The 21,537-nt window shown below is 38.5% G+C and overlaps 1 pseudogene; it reads left to right on the top strand.

The window, feature by feature from the left end:
* LOC149579790 (cell division control protein 2 homolog D-like) overlaps positions 1–21,312 on the top strand; it is a 41,731-nt pseudogene extending 20,419 nt beyond the window's left edge.
* Positions 21,313–21,537: the final 225 nt, after the last annotated feature.

Genomic DNA, 21,537 nt, shown 5'->3' on the forward strand with positions numbered 1-21,537 from the left:
ACCTTCAAGAATATCACTAGTCTAAGATCATTACAATTAAAATACTATGACATAATACCTTCGAAATAATAGTCTTTAACCCATTACTTTATTTGTTAAAACATCATGTAGTATCTACTGTAGTCCTTCTACTCAAATATGTTTTCAAAAATACTTAGTATGGCAAAGAAATGTCTATGGAAAGCTTGTCAAATAGGATATTGAAGAACTAAATGTGGATAGTCATTAGTACCCATCAATAAGAACACGGACATCTTTCTCAAGCAAGCCATATGACATTAGCAAGTAATTTATAAATTTCCTTTGCAAATAACTAGAAGATTCTATGAATCTTAATACAAAGTTAATCACGAACTCATTATTCCATCTAAGAAGCATATATCACCCTAAGCCAATTAACCGACAGGATAAAAATTAATTCAATTTCAACAAAATTTTGAGTATAACAAGCATCTTAGGGATTCTTACAAGAATTAACACGATGTTCACAAGAGCATTACAAGTTCTTGTAATGCTATTTCACATATTGTAATCATATTCAGTTTTGAATGGCCATTTGTGTTACAAGCATAAATGTTCTTTAAGGTCTTTTAATTCTAGACATGAATTTTATTATGAAGCTTTTTTATGACAACCCACTCAATGCATATATTGTAGTTCCACATTATGCTAATTTGACTTTCATTGGTTGATTTGGGTCTAGACATGACGTTATTCACTACCTTTTTTATATATTATTTTTTTGTAGTGAGGTTCTGGCCTGAATGAATGTATTAATCATCGAAGTTGTGAACCTTGGTCGAGATCCTTACAAATATATTTTCAAATTGGACCTCAAATAGTTTTCTCAGTCACCCCCTGTACACAGATACTGAAATTGTAGTTAATTACAAAATTAATACTGAATCAACACAAGTTTAATTGAGAAGTATTATGTTCCTCAATAGGCTAGATTATTATTGACCGGGAAGCTTTATCTTAGAGTAGTTGGTTTCCTAAATCTTTAGCGCAATGACAGTCTTATGGAATGTGGAATTAGGTCTACTAGCTAAGGAACGTTCTTTAAAAGGTAGAGGAAACTCAAGACTCACGTGTTTCCAATCGATATAAATGTTTAAATCGCTTCTCTATTTTTTTCTATTTATGATCTTCTTAAAACTTAACTTTCTAAATGCATTGATGGGGAAATAAAGATCTTCTAGGAACTAAAGGCTAATCATGTTTAATACTTACAATTCTCTGTTTTTATCTAATAATTTAAAAAAGATTGTACAAGTGTTTTCAAAGAGCAACACTTGTCACTAACATCATAAGAAGGAATATCCAAGGAGACTTACCACTGATCCCCCACCACCAAATTCAAGAGAAAACAAAATTCCACTACTAAAGAGATAGTAACAATGATCATCCCTAGTCTCTCCCTTATCACAAAATTATTACCATCAAAATTTGCATTTCCAATTGCGTCATGTGCGTTGAAGCGATAGTAACATTTTCACTCTCTTACCTAATGTCTCCCATTTCTGAAACTCCTGGGGAAGGGCAAGGCCATCTTCTCAGTAATTCAAAATACAACAAGTTCCATTTTTTCACATATTGATAATCATTGACTTAAAGTATAGTCGAAGTATTGATAGCCCATAGATATGCCCCATTAAAGATTGCAGCCCTGTGGCATTTAGTGACCCTTAGGGACATTCTGGTTCAGCGTGCCTGAGAACGTTCGAGCACTAAAGGGGATAGGAAGAGGTTGGGGATAGGGTTTTCCCGGCCACCCGGAGCTAATGGAGCAGACAGTTTGATCCCACGACGAAAGATGAGAGAGATTTGGCAGTTGGCAACTTTGTACTGGCCAACACTACAAGTTTCAGCATCACCCGAGATGGCATTGTAGAATGAAAATGGAATGTGATCTCCAAAAAGTGAGAGAGGTTATTGTAGTTCTCTACAACACAGTCCTGTAGGAATTGGAATCTCATCCATATCTTGCACGAGCTCTGAGATATGTCCCATCAAAGATCGCAGCCCTGTGGCATTTAGTGACCCTTAGGGACATTCTGGTTCGACGTGCCTAAGAACGTTCGAGCACTGAAGGGGACAAGAAAAGGTTGGGGATAGGGTTTACCCAGCCACCCGGAGCTAATGGAGCAGACAGTTTGATCCCATGACGAAAGATGAGAGAGATTTGGTAGTTGGCAACTTTGTACTGGCCAACACTACAAGTTTCAGCATCACCCGAGATGGCATTGTAAAATGAAAACGAAATGTGATCTCCAAAAAGTGAGAGAGGTTATTGTAGGTCTCTGCAACACGGTCCTGTAGAAACTAGAATCGCATCCATACCTTGCACGAGCTCTGAGATATGCCCCATCAAAGATCACAGCCCTATGGCATTTAGTGACCCTTAGGGACATTCTGGTTCAGCGTGCCTGAGAATGTTTGAGCACTGAAGGGGACAGGAAGAGGTTGGGGATAGGGTTTACCCAGCCACTCAGAGCTAATGGAGCAGACAATTTGATCCCACGACGAAAGATGAGAGAGATTTGGCAGTTGGCAACTTTGTACTAGCCAACACTACAAGTTTCAGCATCACCCAAGATGGCATTGTAGAATGAAAACGAAATGTGATCTCCAAAAAGTGAGAGAGGTTATTGTAGGTCTCTGCAACATGGTCCTGTAGGAATTAGAATCTTATCCATATCTCACATGAGCTCCGAGATATGCCCCGTCAAAGATCGCAGCCCTGTGGCATTTAGTGACCCTTAGGGACATTCAGGTTCGGCATGCCTGAGAACGTTCAAGCATTGAAGGGGACAAGAAAAGGTTGGGGATAGGGTTTACCCGGCCACTCGGAGCTAATGGAGCAGACGGTTTGATCCCACGACGAAAGATGAGAGAGATTTGGCAGTTGGCAACTTTGTATTGGCCAACACTACAAGTTTCAGCATCACCCGAGATGACATTGTAAAATTAAAACAGAATGTGATCTCCAAAAAGTGAGAGAGGTTATTGTAGGTCTCTGCAACACGGTCCTGTAGGAACTAGAATTGCATACATACCTCACACGAGCTCCGAGATATGTCCTGTCAAAGATCGCAGCCCTATGGCATTTAGTGACCCTTGGGGACATTCCGAATTGGCGTGCCCGAGAACGTTCAAGCACTGAAGGGGATAGGACGAGGTTGGGGATAGGGTTTACCCGACCACTCAGAGCTAACGGAGCAGAATGTTCGATCCCACGACGAAAGGTGAGAGAGATTTGGCAGTTGGCAACTTTGTACTGGCCCACACTGCAAGTTTCAACATCACCCGAGATGGCGTTGTAAAAAAAAAATGGAGTGTGATCTCCAAAAAGTGAGAGAGTTTATTTTAGGTCTCTGCAACATGGTCCTATAGGAACTAGAATCGCATCCATACCTCACATGAGCTCCGAGATATGCCCATCAAAGATCGCAGCCCTATGGCATTTAGTGACCCTTGGGGACATTCTGGATTGGCGTGCCTGAGAACGTTCGAGCACTGAAGGGGATAGGACGAGGTTGAGGATAGGGTTTACCTAGCCACACAGAGCTAACAGAGTAGACATTTTGATCCCACGAGGAAAGGTGAGAGAGATTTGGCAGTTGGCAACTTTGTACTAGCCGACATTGCAAGTTTCAGCATCACCCGAGATGGCGTCGTAAAATGAAAACGGAGTGTGATCTCCAAAAAGTGAGAGAGGTTATTGTAGGTCTCCAAAAAGAGTGTTTAAAAATGCAAAAACAGCGGGGCATCCTTTGTATGGTTTGGGAGTTTGACCGTTAAAACTAGAAATTGTCCTAGTAGTAAGTGCTGGTAACAGTTTTGAAATTTGATTGTTGAGTGTTGAGAAACCTCAAATTTGGGATTTTTCTTGTTGGTTTGAGTCTATAATAACCATTTCCATCTGAAAATTTGAGTGTTGAAACAATTTAAGAAGTATTTGCATAGTTTTCCCTAAAATTTGAGTGCATAAAAAGGGGTATGTGATTGCTCCCAAGGTGGATTTAGTTTTTTCTCCAAACAAGAGTTGCATTTTATGTTTGAATTCATCTAATATAACCAAAGTGAAGGTTTTTGAACCATTTTGGGGTTCTAGAGACGTTGCAAAATAAGAGTTCTAGAAAGCCCTAGGGTAAAGGGGCTAGAAAGAAGGGTTTTGTAAAAACCATTGTAAAGTTGATCATGAGACCAAAAAAATAGAATAATCCTTGCATTTGAGTCGTGTCTTAAGACTTTTTTGGGTCATGGGAGTTCCAAAAGTCAAGGGATTGTGAGTTGCTTTGTAAATGGCCTCAAACTAGGCCTAGTTGGCAGATTGAAATAGCCAGTTTTGAGTGATATTTTACAAAACAAGTGTAGTTGGTTTTGGAGTATATTTTAGAGTGAGGAAAAGGGTATTTTAATCACCCAATAGTTTAGGAATTTATATGAAAATTTTTGGAGAAAAAAACAAATTAGTGACTGGCAAGGGCTAGTTGGAACAAGCCTAGAAGAGGCAAAATTGAGAAAGTGTAAGAGATGAGTTGCTGAGAGTGTTCAAGGAGTTGGAGCATGTTGGATGAGATGTTTTGAGATGATCCAAGGTGTTGAGGCCATGATATGATGCCAAGGCCGAGTTTTGGTACTTGCATAAGGTGTTCCAACCAAGCTACAAATGCATAGGATAGGACCTTGTAAGGTACTTGCAAATTATGGTTCTAATGCCAACAAAATAGAACTCCCACCAAACTTGGAAATTTACCTTATCTTTAATGTCAAGGACTAAGTTCAATATAAAGGGCCTACATTCATAGAAGGACAAACAAAATCAAAGGTTGAAGAAGTCACTATCCCATTATAATCTCAACCAAAAGCTGAAAAGGTTATGGATTCAAGAATCAAGAAGAAGACTTGTCATGGCACCTATATGGAGCATCTTATCAAATGGAAGGATCAACCAGAATCTGAAGTAACATGGATAGATGAGAGTGATTTTGGAAAGAAAGGTATTCCTACGAAATTCCTTCAGATTTATCCACCATGAGTTCTTTGTCACATGGGGAGAATGGTGCAAGAGCACCTAGTGAGTTTGAAAATTTTGGCCTAATTGGGGCTCTAGACCTAGTAGGTCAAGTAAGAAAGAAAAGGACATCTATGATTTGGGTTGGTGAGTGGAGTCTTGTGATGATTAGGAGAGTTTGGAAATATCAAGTTGAGGACCATATAATAACCCTAGATATTGCATTGGGGTTTGTGCCCAATTTTTCCTAGTAGAGAGAAAATGCCTTCTTTTGAATATTGGGGTGATTGAAGTTGACATAGTCAATTGGTGTGCATAGATCCTAGGGAACGGGATAGTTGGGAGATATCCTCTTGGGAATAGGGTCAAAAAGAAACCCTATAGGATCAGAAGAAGTCATTGGTTAGTTTGGACATAGTGGCCTAAACTAGCAGGGTGGGTCTCCTTACATTACTGTTGGTTAGAGAATTCCAATTTTTATTTGTTCAAGGCTAAGAGACATATAAAAAACTACATTTTCAATTATGATCTCAAGGCCTGCATGGCAGTCCAAGTACATGGATGGATGATGAAATAATTATTCTTGAATTGGCTAGACCACTTTGTAAGAACAATTCCATGTGGGGTGTTTCTCTCAAAAAGGTGTCTTCTAGTATTTGATGATCATGGAATCCATATGACATGGAAAATAATTGATAAAGCAAAGAAGTCGGGCATAGATTGTGTGTCACTTGTAGCGTATACCATCTATAGGTGTCAATCATTGGATGTTAGTTTTTTCTCACCATTAAAATCTTACTTAAAACATATTTGGAATGTGTGGTTGGCTAGGAACCCTCAAATCAATATTGGTCGTGAGGAGTTAGGAATGTTATCCAGTAAAGCCTCCAATTTGGCACTTACACCCAATAATATAATGAGTGGTTTCCATAGGATAGGGATATGGTCTTTGAATAGGGAGGTTTTAGTGAATGATATAGGCCCAAGAAAGTGCTTCATTGTTGATGAGGATGGAAAATAGGGATCTAAACCACAACCCACAAGTAGTGGATCAGAAGAAACAACTACTGTAGATGATGCAAATATTGATGAGTTGTAAAGCGAGGGGGAGGAAATCACTATTGAATCCTTCCTAAAAATCAATGGCTTATTAGATGAACCAATTAACACTTTGTTGAGGAGTTATGGACAAAATATGAAGGGACTAGGTACAATTGCACCTAAAAATACCCAACCAGAAAACCTGAACCAGCCAGTGGACTATTATAGGAGATAAAACCTTGAGCATACAACAAACATTGATATTAGATTAAGCTTGCTAATGCAAGATTCACAACCAGAGGTTGTAGGAGGTTGTCACAAACCTTGGGTAACCAAATACTTGTGGGGATGAAAATGTTTCCCTTTTAATTCCATCCCCACCACATGTTGACCCCAAGGACGTCATCTAATGCTTTGCAAATGGTGACAACCATGATGAAATAAATAGTTAACAATTTTTTGATACCCAGGCCCAAAATGACTATGATGGAGATGTTGATTTTATACGTTACATGCCACTAGACAGAAAACAACATAGTGGTTTACCCAGTAGATTCCTATAGCTACCAAAGAAAAGGATACAAAATTCTAAGGAACAAGAGAGACTAAGAAGTTATTTGAGGCTAATGCACTTTACATGAAGGAAATATTCTGATATACCTTTACATGAAGAAATATTTGAGGCTAATGCCCAACATACCTCTTCTCCCATAACATAAATCACATTCTGATATGTTCAATGCTCTAATCCCTAGATTAGGAAATATTCTTACTTAATAAGTGTAACCCCAAGCATTGTCACCATAGTTGGCAACAAATGGTGAGAGTCCTAATCAACTAGTGAAAAAAATGACTAAGTTGATGGAGCTGAATCCTACATTACACACATCTCCTAGTAGTGGACAGGAGGATGTTGGGATTGGGAGCATAGCACCTATTCCCTTTCCCAGTTTTATGGACAATTGATGGGAACTCAAGTAGATGGGAGAAATTCCAAATTTTTTGAAGCGATAAAGTTTTGTGATGTATTTAGAATATCTAAGATAGACTTATTTTTTATGTGAACTAAACCATTCTTACATTACTATTTAAATGTATTTGTATTGTTATAATAGTTTGATTGTTGGTCATGGTGTACTAGTAGCATACCTAAAATTTTAATTTATTTTTTTGGTAAATTAAGTCAAGAGATATCTAATTTAAAATATGTAAAGTTTAGAAATATAAATAGTTCATCATAGAGATATTATAGAATTAATTTATTTTAAATAATAGAAATAATCATAACAAATAGATAGAAATAATCATAACAAATAGATATAAATAAAAAATAATAATTTTATACAAAAAGTTTTAATTTATTTTAAATAATTAAATAATAGAAACATCATAGAATTAATAATTCAGTATAATCATAACAAATAGACACTAAACAATCCCAAATTCAAACATACGAAGGTCCAACTAGAATAATGACTTTAAATAACAAAATACCAAAGCCAAACAAAGGAAATGGGACTTTTACCTTAAATGAATAAATTACATGAAGAAGGGTGGCTGGTTGTTTGGAAATCTACTTATTTTTCTTCTCTCCCTCCTGTCATCCAAGAGAACATGCAATGAAAGAAAAATATCGTCACAATAAGAAAATATGAAAAATATTGTTCTAGCTTTAAAAAAATTGGAGACATCAAAACATAAAATCTAGATTCTAAACAAATCAAAACATAAAATCTATGATTTAAACTAAATCTCATCACTTACGCATCATAACAATTCGGTCCACCTTAGTCATGTGGACAGTCTTGGGGAAGAGGTTGCAACAATGTATTTGGATCTAGTTGATCACTCTTTCTCTCTCTCCCTCTCTCTGTATTCAATCTAATGAGCCAACTGGATCTGCTCGACATTTTAATGTCTCAAGTATTGCCTTGTGGTCTGACTCGCAAACTTTCCAAAGATTCTTATTATGTGGTTTTCTACCATATTTTATCAAGTGGACATTTGATGCGACAACAAGATTTGAATAATGAAGAATCTTCCTCTTTGTTTGCCAATCCTCAAATAACCACAAGTTAGGGTTCTTCATAGAATATCGTATAAGCCATGTGTCGGTTACAACCACCGCACCGACATGGTACTCTAAACCTTCACCATCTATAACTGAGTGATCCAATTTTTGTTTGGTTTGAACACAACGACACAAATAATAATCTGTCCCTTCTTCATTGTCTTCAGGTGCAATAACAGCAAAAACATGGCCTACAGTGACAAATGTACAAAATGCGGTCATTAATTCAGAAAATACTTGCATAAAAGTTATAAAGTTACATATTGAAATTACAAAGATATATAAATATATATATTACCAGGTTGCACTAGATCAGACAAGCGATCAAAGTCAATAGACGATTCCATCTGTACCATTTCCAGTGCTTGTGGGGGACGATAGGTGTCAATTGGGTCCAAAACCCGTATATCCCATTTGTCCACCCATTCAGTCGACTCACAGTCATCCCAATTTTCCTCTGCACATGATGGACAATAGCATGTCATTTTTCATGTGTGGATACTCCATGAACCTGCATCAGAGCTTCTAAAAGAGTGCAACTCACTGGATCCTGTTAGTGTGCAACAATCCTGATATGGTGCAATGTTAGTATTATCTATCAACCAAAAAAATCTACGAACCGTAGACTCACCTTCCTTACCTTGACCCATTGTAGCATTACACCACTAGATGATGGATTTTGCATCTGTCAATATTGCTCCATCTTTGTACTTTAGTTCTTCACAAGCTAAGGCTCTTTTGATGCATGCGCTTGCACCATCGTGCTCTCCCTTTCCATGACCAGCCTCTGTGAAATTCCACATGTATTGAATTCTACACAACTTGTGCATCCTGCTCAACCAATAGAACATCCGTGCATTCTTGAATTGAGATGCACAATTATCTGACCAAATAATATGCTGACGATATGTGATGCCCCTGTTAGCCAAATTTTCATAAAATAGTTGAAAACAACCATGTACGAACTCTGTAGAATGTGATCGATCATCGCTGATGTAAAAATGGTACTCGCTCAAAATCTTCCTATCATCCTCTGTACTTGTAGGTGAATGCATGAATGTTATGTGAACAAATATGGAAACTTGTTGAGAAGTATAATACTTTGTTTGCACCTCATTTTGTGGTTGTAGTGTGTAGTTCTCTGTGAAATCTACAACTGAAACAATGGTATCCAATGGAAACATATCCTTGCACAACTTGAATTGCAAATCCAGCCATCGAGCTCTATGGGTATGCCTTGCATACTCGTAAATAATGTTTTCACAAAAAATCTTCATGAACTCATACACTGGAATCTTTTCAATGACTAAATCACATCTTTTACCATGTTTCCCATCTTTTAGAGCATATGTCACTGTCTTAAATTTTCCGTAATCTACTATTTCATTTCCAATTGCATGTGTACTATCCATATGTTGACAAGTTGATAAAAGTTGCAAAGAACCACAAGATAAGCACGTACCATCCAAGCATGATGTCTTGTAAAATTGTCGATCGTCCCTTATTTCACATAAAATGTTGTATATGAATTCCCTTGAAGATCTTGGTGGCTCATTTATGTCACAATCCTGCAAAACAAACTAAGAATGCAAAATTATGCATATATGCCTAAAAACATCAAAATGGTTAGAAAATTAAATATGTATCCTACAACAACAAGTTGTGCGTGTGTGATTTATCTTCACATAAAAAGGTTTACCCATCTCAAAAAATCTTTGACTTATTTGAATTTGAGGATACATACCAATAAATTTTGCAAAAAATTGTGTCTGAGTTGTGTCCAAAAAATGTTTCGCATGTGGCTCGCGATTTTGGCTACCAATCCTCCTTCTTACAACATCTCTTTGATTAAGGGAAACACGTGTGTTATTTTTTCAAAAATCTTCGATCAATGATTTCAAGGCTTCACTAATTTCTTTATCATTTCGTGGTAGTCTACCGCTAAATGTCCATAACTCATTTTTTGTTGGATCTTCCAATCTCTCATGCCTTAGCATGGCTCTCCTTAGAGTACCTCTACCAATTTTTAATGTTTTGCTTGCCTTTCTCATGAGTCGAGCTTTCTTCATTTGGCTACTTACTATTGTCGATGTAAGTAATCGTCTTGCGATATTACTATCTTTGGTGCGTGATTTAGAACCCACTTTGTCATAAGCATTCATTAGATTCTTTACAATGTTTTTTTCATTTGAATCATCCATCGTTCTTAGCCCAAGAATCTTCATGATAGGCCTAAATTTTAAATTCTTCATTATTTCAACAAATAATTGGCATTGACCTATAATATTTAATTCATCAAAAAATAATCTCCACATATGATTAACTTTTCTTTGACAAGTATGCTTGCTAATCTTGCTAGGAATTGATTTCAAAATGTTACTATCAATATCAATCAAATATTTTGGTCTTCTAAAACGAATTCTAGAAGGTGTTATAATCTCTTCAATTCTCTCAACATTTTGAACATCAACATAAGGTTGAGTGTATTGCATACCTTGAACCAAAGATGATGTGCCTTGGCAATAAGATGCAAAAGATGGAATATCACCTACTTGATGTATTGATGTTGTGCCTTCAACATGACATGATGCAGTGTGTATATCGTCGGATCTACAAATCGGTGTCTCTTCAACATGAGAGGACGATATGACTTCAACATTGGAAGATGGTGTAGTGGACGATATGACTCCAACATTAGAAGATGGTGTAGCTTCACAATTCAATTGTCTTCTTGAGCGTAACAGTATCATTCGTTCTCTTTGTCTTTCCAATTCTTCCTCTTTGTTTCTTGGTACCGGTGGTTCTTGATCCTCTTCGAAAGTCAATTCTTCATTATTGCTTTGCAATTTTCTTTGCTCACGTAGTAATTTTATTTTATCTCTTTTAATTGCCAAATCTCTCTCCCTATCTTCATTTGTTTGATTTTTTGGTTTCTTCCTTGGCATGATGATGATTTTTACATGTCAAATTATTCAAACATTTGAATTACTTAAAATGTGTAAATTACAAATTATTCAAATACATATAAACATTATAATTATTTGAATGAATACACAATATATATATAAAACGACTTGTCAAATTTCTAACCATTTCAAAATAACATTTCATTGAAACATACAAATTTCAATGAATTCACTATATATTAAACAACATGTCAAATTATAATCAAATTTGTATCTATATATCAACAAACAATATTTAAAATAGATTGCACTAACCTTTTCTATACAAGGAATATTCAAAAAGTCTTCAAATCGTGTATCCAATGATTGAATTTGGTGTTTGCTAGCTTCCAAAAGTGTTTGCCACCTTGAAATAGTGTTTGTTAGCTTGAAATAGTGTTTGCCACCTTGAAAGAGTGTTTGCTGTGTTGAAACCCGTGATTTCTGTCGGGATAATAGAGTGCAGAATAGAACAAAAGCAGAGAATGAATGAAATGGGCCCCAAAGTTTCTTTTTGACCATTTTTAGGTGATTTCACATAGTAGCGCGTACGCACTATGTGAGAACACATCACTCTCCACCCTCCCTACTCTCTCTCTCTCTCCCTACTCTCTATCTCTTCCTACTCTCTCTCCCCTCTCCCATCCCCTACACTCTCTCTCTCTCCCCTCTCCCATCCCCTACACTCTCTCTCTCTCCCCTCTCCCATCCTTTACTCTCTCTCGCTCTCCCTCTCCCACCGCCTACTCTCTCTATCTCTCTCACCCTCTCTCCTCTCCCATCCCCTACTCTTTAGATCTCTCACACACACTCCCATCCTCCCTCTCCCACTTCTTACTCTCTCTCTCTCTCCCCCATCTCCCTACTCTCTCTCACACTCTCACATCTGCTACTCTCTCTCTCCCATCCCCTAAACTCTCTCTTTTACAGATACACACTCTCATCCCCCTCTCTCTCTCCTCTCCCATCCCCTACTCTCTACTCTCTCTGTCTCATCTCCTACTCTCTCTCACACACTCTCTCCCATCCCCTACTCTCACTCTCTCTCTCTCTCTCCCATCCCATTCTCTCTCTCTGTCACCTCCTACTCTCTCTCACACTCTCTCCCATCCCCTACTCTCTCTTACACACACTTCCATCCGCCCCTCTCTCCCATCCGCTACTCTCTCTCTCTCTCTCCCCTCTCCCACCACCTACTATCTCTCTCTCTCTCCCTCTCTACTCTCTCTCTCTCCCATCCCCTACTCTTACTCTCTCTCTCTCCAATCCCCAACTCTCTCTCACACTCTCTCCCATCCCCAACTCTCTCTCACACTCTCTCTCATCCTTTCACTCTATCTCTCTCATCTCGTACTCTCTCTCTCTGCCACCTCCTACTCTCTCTCACACTCTTTCCCATCCTTTCACTTTGTCTCTCCCATCTCGTACTCTCTCTTTGCCACCCCCTACTCTCTCTCACATTCTCACACTCTCTCTCTTTCATAGACACACACACACACACACTCCCATCCCCCCTCTCTCTTCTCTCCCATCCCCTACTCTCTATATTTGTCACATGCACTCCTATCCCCCTCTCTCTATCTCCCTCTCCCTACTCTCTCACACTCTCTCCCATCCCCTACTCTCACTCTCTCTCTCTCCCCTATCCCATTCTCTCTCTCTGCCACCTCCTACTCTCTTTCACACTCTCTCCCATCCCCTACTCTCTCTTACATACACTCCCATCCGCCCCTCTCTCCCATCCGCTACTCTCTCTCTCTCTCTTGGGCTACTCTCTCTCTCCCCTCTACCATCCCCTAAACTCTCTCTTTTGCAGATACACACTCCCATCCCCCTCTCTCTCTCCCCTCTCCCATCCCTTACTCTCTAGATCACTCACACGCACTCCCATCCCTCTCTCTCCTCCTCTCCCACTCCCTCTCCCACCACCTACTATCTCTCTCTCTCTCTCAAGTTCTCTCTCTCCCTCTCTACTCTCTCTCTCTCTCTCACATCCCCTACTCTTACTCTCTCTCTCTCCAATCCCCAACTCTCTCTCACACTCTCTCCCATCCCCTACTCTCTCTGACACTCTCTCTCATCCTTTCACTTTGTCTCTCTCATCTTGTACTCTCTCTCTGCCACCTCCTACTGTCTCTCACACTCTTTCCCATCCTTTCACTCTGTCTCTCCCATCTCGTACTCTCTCTTTGCCACCCCCTACTCTCTCTCTCACTCTCACACTCTCTCCTATCCCCTACTCTCTCTCTTTCACACACACACACACACACACACACACTCCCATCCCCCCTCTCTCTTCTCTCCCATCCCCTACTCTCTAGATTTGTCACACACACTCCCATCCCTCTCTCTCCTCCTCTCCCACTCCCTCTCCCAGGTCACCTACTATCTCTCTCTCTCAAGTTCTCTCTCTCCCTCTCTACTCTCTCTCTCCCATCCCCTACTCTTACTCTCTCTCTCTCCCATTCCCAACTCTCTCTCGCACTCTCTCCCATCCCCTACTCTCTCTCACACTCTCTCCCATCCTTTCACTCTGTCTCTCCCATCCCGTACTCTCTCTCTCTCTGCCGCCCCCTACTCTCTCTCTCACTCTCTCCCATCCTTTCACTCTATCTCTCCCATCCTTTCACTCTGTCTCTCCCATCTCATACTCTCTCTTTGCCACCCCTTACTCTCTCTCACACTCTCTCCCATCCCCTACTCTCTCTCTTTCACAGACACACACACTCTTATCCCCCCACTCTCTTCTCTCCCATCCCCTACTCTCTACATCTGTCATGCACACTCCCATCCCCCCTATCTCTCTCCCTCTCCCTCTCCTACCACCTACTAGATCTCTCTCTCTCTCAAGTTCTCTCTCTCCCTCTCTACTCTCTCTCTCTCTCCCATCCCATCCCTTACTCTCACTCTCTCTCTCTCTCAAGTTCTCTCTCTCCCTCTCTACTCTCTCTCTCTCTATCCCATCCCATCCCTTACTCTCACTCTCTCTCTCTCTCCCATCCCCTACTCTCTCTCAGACTCCCATCCCCTAATCTCATCTCTCTCTCCCATCCCGTACGAGCTCTCTCTGCCACCACCTACTCTCTCTCACACTCTCTCCCATCCCCTACTCTGTCTCTCTTACACACATTCCCATTCCCCCTCTCTCTCTCTCCCTCTCCCACTCCCTCTCCCACTACCTACTTTCTCTCCCCCATCCCCTACTCTCTCTCTCCCCTCTCCCATCCCCTACTCTCTCTCTTTCATAGACACACACTCCCATCCCCCCTCTCTCTCTCCTCTCCCATCCCCTACTCTCTAGATTTGTCACACACACTCCCATCCCCCCTCTCTCTCCCTCTCCCACTCCCTCTTGCACCACCTACTATCTCTCTCTCTCAAGTACTCTCTTTCCCTCTTTACTTTCTCTCTCCCATCCCCTACTCTCACTCTCTCTCTTCCATCCCCTACTCTCTCTCACACTCTCTCCCATCCCCTACTCTCTCTCTCTCTCTCTCTCTCTCTCTCTCTCTCTCTCTCTCTCTCTCTCTCTCTTTCTCTCTCTCACCCCCATCCTGTACAAGCACTCTCTACCACCCCCTACTCTCTCTCAAACTCTCACACTCTCTCCCATCCCCTACTCTATCTCTCTTATACACATTCCCATTCCCCCCCTCTCTCTCTCTCTCACACTCCCTCTCTCGTTGCCTACTCTCTCCCATCCCCAACTCTATCTCTCTTACACACTTCCATTCCCCCTCTCTCTCTCCCTCCCACTCCCTCTCCCATCGCCTACTATCTCTCTCTCTCTCACTCTCTCCCTCTCTCTCCCATTCCCTACTCTCACTCTCTCTCTTTGCCACCCCTACTCTCTCTCACACTCTCACACTCTCTCCCATCCCCTACTTTCTCTCTTACACACACTTCCATCCTCCCTCTCTCTCCCTCTCCCACTCCCTCTGCCATTGCCTAATCTCTTTCTCTTCCATCCACCCTCTCTCTCCCTCTCCCACTCCCTCTGCCATTGCCTACTCTCTTTCTATCCCATCCCCTACTCTCTCTATCTCTCTCTCCCCTCACTCATTCCCTACTCTCTCTCTTTCACACACACCCATCCCCCCTCTCTCCTCTCCCATCCTCTACTTTTTCTCTCACTCGCTCTCCCTCTCCCACTGCCTACTCTCTCTCTCTCTCTCTCTCTCTCTCTCTCTCTCTCTCTCTCTCTCTCTCTCTCCCTCTCTACTCTCTCTCTGCTACCCCCTACCCTCTCTCACATTTTCACACTCTCTCTCTTTCTCTCTTACACACATTTCCATCCCCCCTCTCTCTCTCCCTCTCCCACTCCCTCTCCCATCGCCTACTTTCTCTTGCATCCCCTACTCTCTCTTTCATCCCCTACTCTCTCTCAAGCTACTCTATATTCCCCCCCTCCCATTCCCTACTCTCTCTCTTTCACACACATGCACTCCCATCCTCCTCTCTCTCGCTCTTCCTCTCCCACTTCGTCTCCCACCACCTACTCTCTCTCTCCCCCATCCCTTACTCTCAATCTCTCTCTCCCAACTTGTACTCTCTCTCACACTTCCTCTCTCTCCCATCCCCTACTTTCAATCTCTCTCCTCTCTCTCACACTTCCTCTCTCTTGCATCTTGTACTCTCTTTGCCACCCCTACTCTCTCACATTTCCTCTATCTCCCATCCTATACTCTCTCTGCCACCCCTACTCTTTCTCACTTCCTCTCTCCCCTCTCCCATCCCCTACTTTCTCTCTATCTCTCTCACACACACAAATAGCCATTCCCTCACCCCACCCCCCTAGCTCTCTCTTGGTTTTGGTTTGCAATTTAGGTCTCAATAGTGTGTGTGCACTACCTCAAATTCAATAGCATTTTAATAGCGCGTGCGCGCTATAGGACGCACGCGCTATTCAAAGCTTTGCATTAAAACCAAGCCTAAGGCTTGGTTTTGCCTTGGAGATCCAACCCAAAGGTTTGGAGTTTATAAACAGGTCTGAGATGTGTTTTCCAGCAAACATACAAAAAATGATTGATTTTTCTTGTGTGCTCCCCTTCAACATTCCTCGTGGTTGGGTATCGATAAGATCAGGTTACATAACATTATAGGTCTCTGTGTTAGCTATCTAACCATATAATTTATTTTTAATTTGAACTATTTTAAGTCTTTCATCTATAATTTCTTTTGAATGTATGTTCACTTTTTGTCAAAAACCACCATGTACTAATTGGGCTGTAGATTTTAGCTCATTCATCGAATTTTGTAACAACTTAGTTTTTTAGAAACTAGACTCCATTCTACACACTTTGAAAAAAAGAAGTTTTGATTTTAGATTAGTTTTCAATCATTTCTAGGGGGAGCACACAGATATTTCACATTTTTGGGATGGATCTAATTAAAAATTCATTAAAAAAAAAATACACATTATAAAATTACCCGAAAAATCTGGGATAAACTACATAGTGTTAGGTAACTTTTGACCAGAGCGATTAAAGAATTTCAAAAAAAAAAGTTAAAATTTTAGGGGGGCCACACTTTGTACTATGTTATGTTTTTTTGGAATAAATAGTACCACTTTCTGTGGCCCCCTTTTTTGAGGACCTAAAACTAAACCATTTTGAAAAAAAATTAGTAGTTTAGAAACTAGATTCAAAGGACTACGACTTTTTTTTTTGTCATATCTTAAAATTTTGAGCATAACTATCTTCAAATTCTTGTTGAAGTCTAGAATTTGTTGATTTCAGGAAAAAGGTGTCCACTTATACCCCCCTTTTGGCACCACAACTTTGTGCACTTACCCGGTTACCACAGGGGGAACTAGTTTAAAGGATGATATCATGTGGTTGTACCAGTCAGTACATCTACTAGTTGGAACACCAAGTAGGGTTTTAGATCAGTACAAGTCCAGAGGATGTATGAGGCTCTTCTAATTTTTAAGAAGCCATTAAACTATTTAAGAAGCCATGGATACATTACAAGCCATTACAAGTCTAGAGGATGTATGAGGCTCTTCTAATTTTTCCCATTAATGTGTTTAGAAATAATAACTTACTTCCATTGAAATGATGTACCCCAATCTTTGCAAGCATAGCATAGTACTCTATTTCTAATCTACAAAGAGGAGGGTTGTTGTTTGCAATTATAATAAGCTTTCCTGCAAACCAATAAAACATGCAATGGTTAGTAACTTGTCATTTAGAAAAGAAGTGTACTTAGAAGCCATACTCATTACATGTGAATATCTCATTCTTTTCAACATCTAGACATGCGCAAACATAAATGTAAATCCCATGAACACCACATAGCTCCTAAGATTTCAAAGTACTTAACACCATAGCTTCCACAGTCACACATGTTTCTCTCTTGTATGGAAGGTAGGGTACTGGTAAAGAGGCTAGAGTTTTGATTGTGTTTGAAGGGTACCCATTATTTTGCTTTTTTATTTTTGACACAAAAAATTGTTTGTGTTGTTTTAATGTCCTCTCTTTAGGGAGATATGGAAAAGGGCCACAGCATCTAGAAGTATTCCACCTGATATCCATACTAAATTGATGCGAAAATATAAAGACATCCCATAATGGTGGTTCTATACTCTCCTTGCAGCTACTTTGGTTGTTTCATTTGCACTATGTGAGTTTTACAAGGAATAGGTGGAGCTTCTATGGTGGGGTCTAATCCTGACTTGTGCTTTAGCATCCCTTTTCACTCTGCCCATCATTGTTATTAGTGCCACCACTAATCAGATAAAAGTGGAACATATTGATGAAAAATAATTATGCTTGCTAATTCAATTCATGGAAGATTCTAATTTTAGTTAATGTGCAAACACCAGGGCTAAACATAATAATAGAGTACATAATGGGATACATTCTTCCTGCAAAGCCCATTGCAAATGTGTGCTTCGAGGTATATGGGTACATGAGTATGAGTCAAGCAGTTTCATTCAAGTCTTATTCAAAATACTTTATCTGAGCATGTAGATACAGACAGAACAAATAGTTGTTACTTAAAGCATTAATTTGATTTATTTGTGTATTTCTTTTTATTCCAAAAAAAACAATTTGTTCTTTGTCGAGATTTTGCATTCTTTAAAGAACCAAGAGGAAAACAATGTTCATCATACAGCCATTTCAATCTACAAACCTCTATGATTCATGTATTGTGCTAATAGTATACTTGACATTAATGACAAAATGTCTAAAAATAAACAGGAGAGGAATCATAAAACATCAAGGAACCAATTAATCGAGCAAAATCAAAGCGAATAAGAAGTTAAATATGCAAATCATCAAATGGGAATAAGAATAGATCAGCACTTCAGACCATTAATAAAGGATCGATCAAGAGGATTGTCCATTGAATCAGGAAATTCTGAAAAGTAACCAGCAATATACATATATACATGTATAATTTAGCAAGTTTCTTGAGATTCATAAAAAGAGATTATTCAAGGAATTGATTACCAATTCATCGAGGATTCATAATTTTTTTTTTAATTCTCTGGAAGATACAGTAGTACCGGTTCCCTCAATTAAGTAGCCCATGCTGAGTTGGTTTGATTGTGGGCCACAGGGTCAAAGACTTGGATGGTTGTTCTGCTCTAGGGTTAAGTTGTGGGTGACAATCTCTATGCATCCTACCATGCTTTCCCCTCAAATTTTTCTAAATGGTTGGTTGTAAGAAATATGTTATGAATAGATCCAATGCATTTAGGATGCTCTTGTTTATAATAGGATTTACTTATGATCATAGTGCTTGATCTTAATTAATTATAACTTTCTCTAAGGTTGCTAGCCATTATGTAATTTATTTGTCGAATTCTCTTTGTATATAAGTTGTATTGTCAAAATTGTGATTTTTGCACAAAAACCCGATATAATAGTAATATAATAATAATAATAACAACTTAATCTAAATTTAAAAAAGTATCCAAATAGAGATCAAAAGTCTTGGGTAACCCATAAATTTTAATTTGAAGGAAATTTGCAAGTTGAGCGATGACTCTGCCATAGAAAATAATTTTTTGAAGATCCTTTGGCCTAGTTGAGAAGGACCTACCTATGTAAATATTTTCACCAAATGCAAAGCTCATTTTTTCCCATTGTGTTGAAATAATATATTGCAAATATTTTCAGACATTACACAGGTTTCCAGTCCCTTATGTGGCTAAAGAGGCTCTCGTTGTTACACTTTTATATTCATTATAATATATTTTATTTTATTGTTAAAACCTAATCATTTATATTATAATGCATAATTAATCATAACAATTTTAAATATTAATCAATTCAATTTAAAATATAATATAACTTTTAGAGAATAGCAGGCAAATGAATGTATGTGAGAAATAAAATCAAAGTTTTGGGCTTCACAAATAGTGAATTGATTCTTCATCAGATGTTTTATCAAATTGTATGAAAAGCAATCATATTCATATATTTTCAACTTTAACAAATATCTCTAAATATGTTTTAAAAGACAATCATGTTCCAAAGTTTTGACTTTGACAAATATCTGTATATTTGTGTGAAAAGGCAACCATAGTCCAATGTTTTCTTCCCTTGAAAAAATTACTTGTTCATAAGAAATTCCATTTTCAACAACTATATTGATAAATTGGTATTTTATTGTAGGCTATTGGACGTGAAACATATAAAGCACAAACAGAATAAGCTCCTTTCGTATTTGGTTTTTCAATACATGGACTTTGATCTCAAGAAATATATTGTTGGTTATTGCCATGGACAAAAGAAATTATCTCCCCAGATTATCAGGGTAATTTCTTTTAACTTAACTATATCAATAAGTAACCATAATGCAATTTGCTTGTATGCATAGACAATGTTCACAAAAAATGGAGCCTTTTAAACTATGAGACATTGAAAAAGGATTAAAATTTTATATCAATAACCAAGGAGCTCTATTGTTGAATGTTGTTAATTTTTTCAAGATTTCATGTAATTGCTTAGTTGGGTTATTCCAAATGCTGCATGAAGAAAATTTATTTTGTTTCAATAATTTAATTGTTATCTATTATAATATTTCTATGATTGTAAGTTAATTGTTGGATTGCAGAGCTTTTTGTACCAAATATGCAAGGGTGTTTCTTATGCCATAGTAGGGGTGTAATGCATAGGTGCTCCCATTTGTATAACCTGGATTGTAAATTGTTTACTTCTTTTAAATATTGTTGTTGTTTTTCAATCTATTTCGTTTGAAACATAATTAGAATGTTCAGGGATTTGAAGCCCGGCAATCTACTAGTGGACCAAGAAAGGGGTTTGATCAAAATTACAAATCTTGGGCATGGAAGAACATTCACTATTCCTATCAAGAAATATACCCATCAGGTGGGACAGTTTTTCTAAAAATTTATCCTGATTTCATATTCAATTTTTCTTCTTACCCAGCTAATAACTATTTAAGATTAATTGGAATTGAAGCAATAAAGGCCACTATATGTTATCTCAAATTTCAATCTAGATGCTAGAGATGAAGAGATCATTTCATACTTTAGGGTCTGTATGAAATTACTAAAAAAATAACAAAGACATGGACACCATGGCTTTAACTTAGGGTAACATGAATCTCAATCTAGATGTCAAAGGTAATAAACCCATACTAAACTTTATGGACTATATATAAACTTATTAAACTAAGAACTAATGCCCTGGTACCACAATTTTAGGGCTCATTTAAGTTAATTTATTTTTTAGTTGGACTTTGATGCATAGATTTTTTGTTCAACTACAAATTTTAGTTATGTCTGTTAATTAAATTTAGCTACATTATCAATAGTTGCATAATACCATAAAAATATGTTCATAGGTTCTAGGGAATTCTATTATGTTCAAATCAACTTGAGCTATTATTTTGACATTGTTTTAATACCTTGCTTGTTGCTGCAGATTATGACCCTTTGGTATAGGGCTCTTGAGGTGCTTTTGGGAGACACCCTTTACTCCACAGCTATGGACATGTGGTTTGTTAGCTACATATTTGGTAAGCTTTTTGCAATCTACTACTTTAATTTAATAGTTGTACATATTTATACTTCCCTTAAGAATTTTTATCTTTTATCCCTTTATATGTTATTGCTCCTAAATTATATATTTCATTTCAATTTTATGATTCATGGATATTTGAAATTGGTTCTTAATTATGTAGCTGAAATGTCCCAAATGAAGCCTTTGTTTATGGGAGATTCAGAAATAAGCCAGCTCCTTATCATTTTTAGGTAAGAGCAATTTTCCAGTCAAATAATTAAAACATGAGATTTTGCAAAGAGAGATGATTTCTACTACAACCCCATTTTATCCCATGAATGATATGATTATCATGGTTCATCATAACAACTGTGGTTCATTTTATCTCCGTCACTAATTTGGATTTTTCTCCAATATTTCCCAAACAACTAGGGAAACTACAACCTGATTAAGATACCCTTTTGGGATCTATACATCCTC

The sequence above is a fragment of the Cupressus sempervirens genome, chromosome 1, assembly GCF_028749045.1.
Source record: "Cupressus sempervirens isolate cs-2001-9-10 chromosome 1, ASM2874904v1, whole genome shotgun sequence".
In the NCBI taxonomy this organism is placed as follows: domain Eukaryota; kingdom Viridiplantae; phylum Streptophyta; class Pinopsida; order Cupressales; family Cupressaceae; genus Cupressus; species Cupressus sempervirens.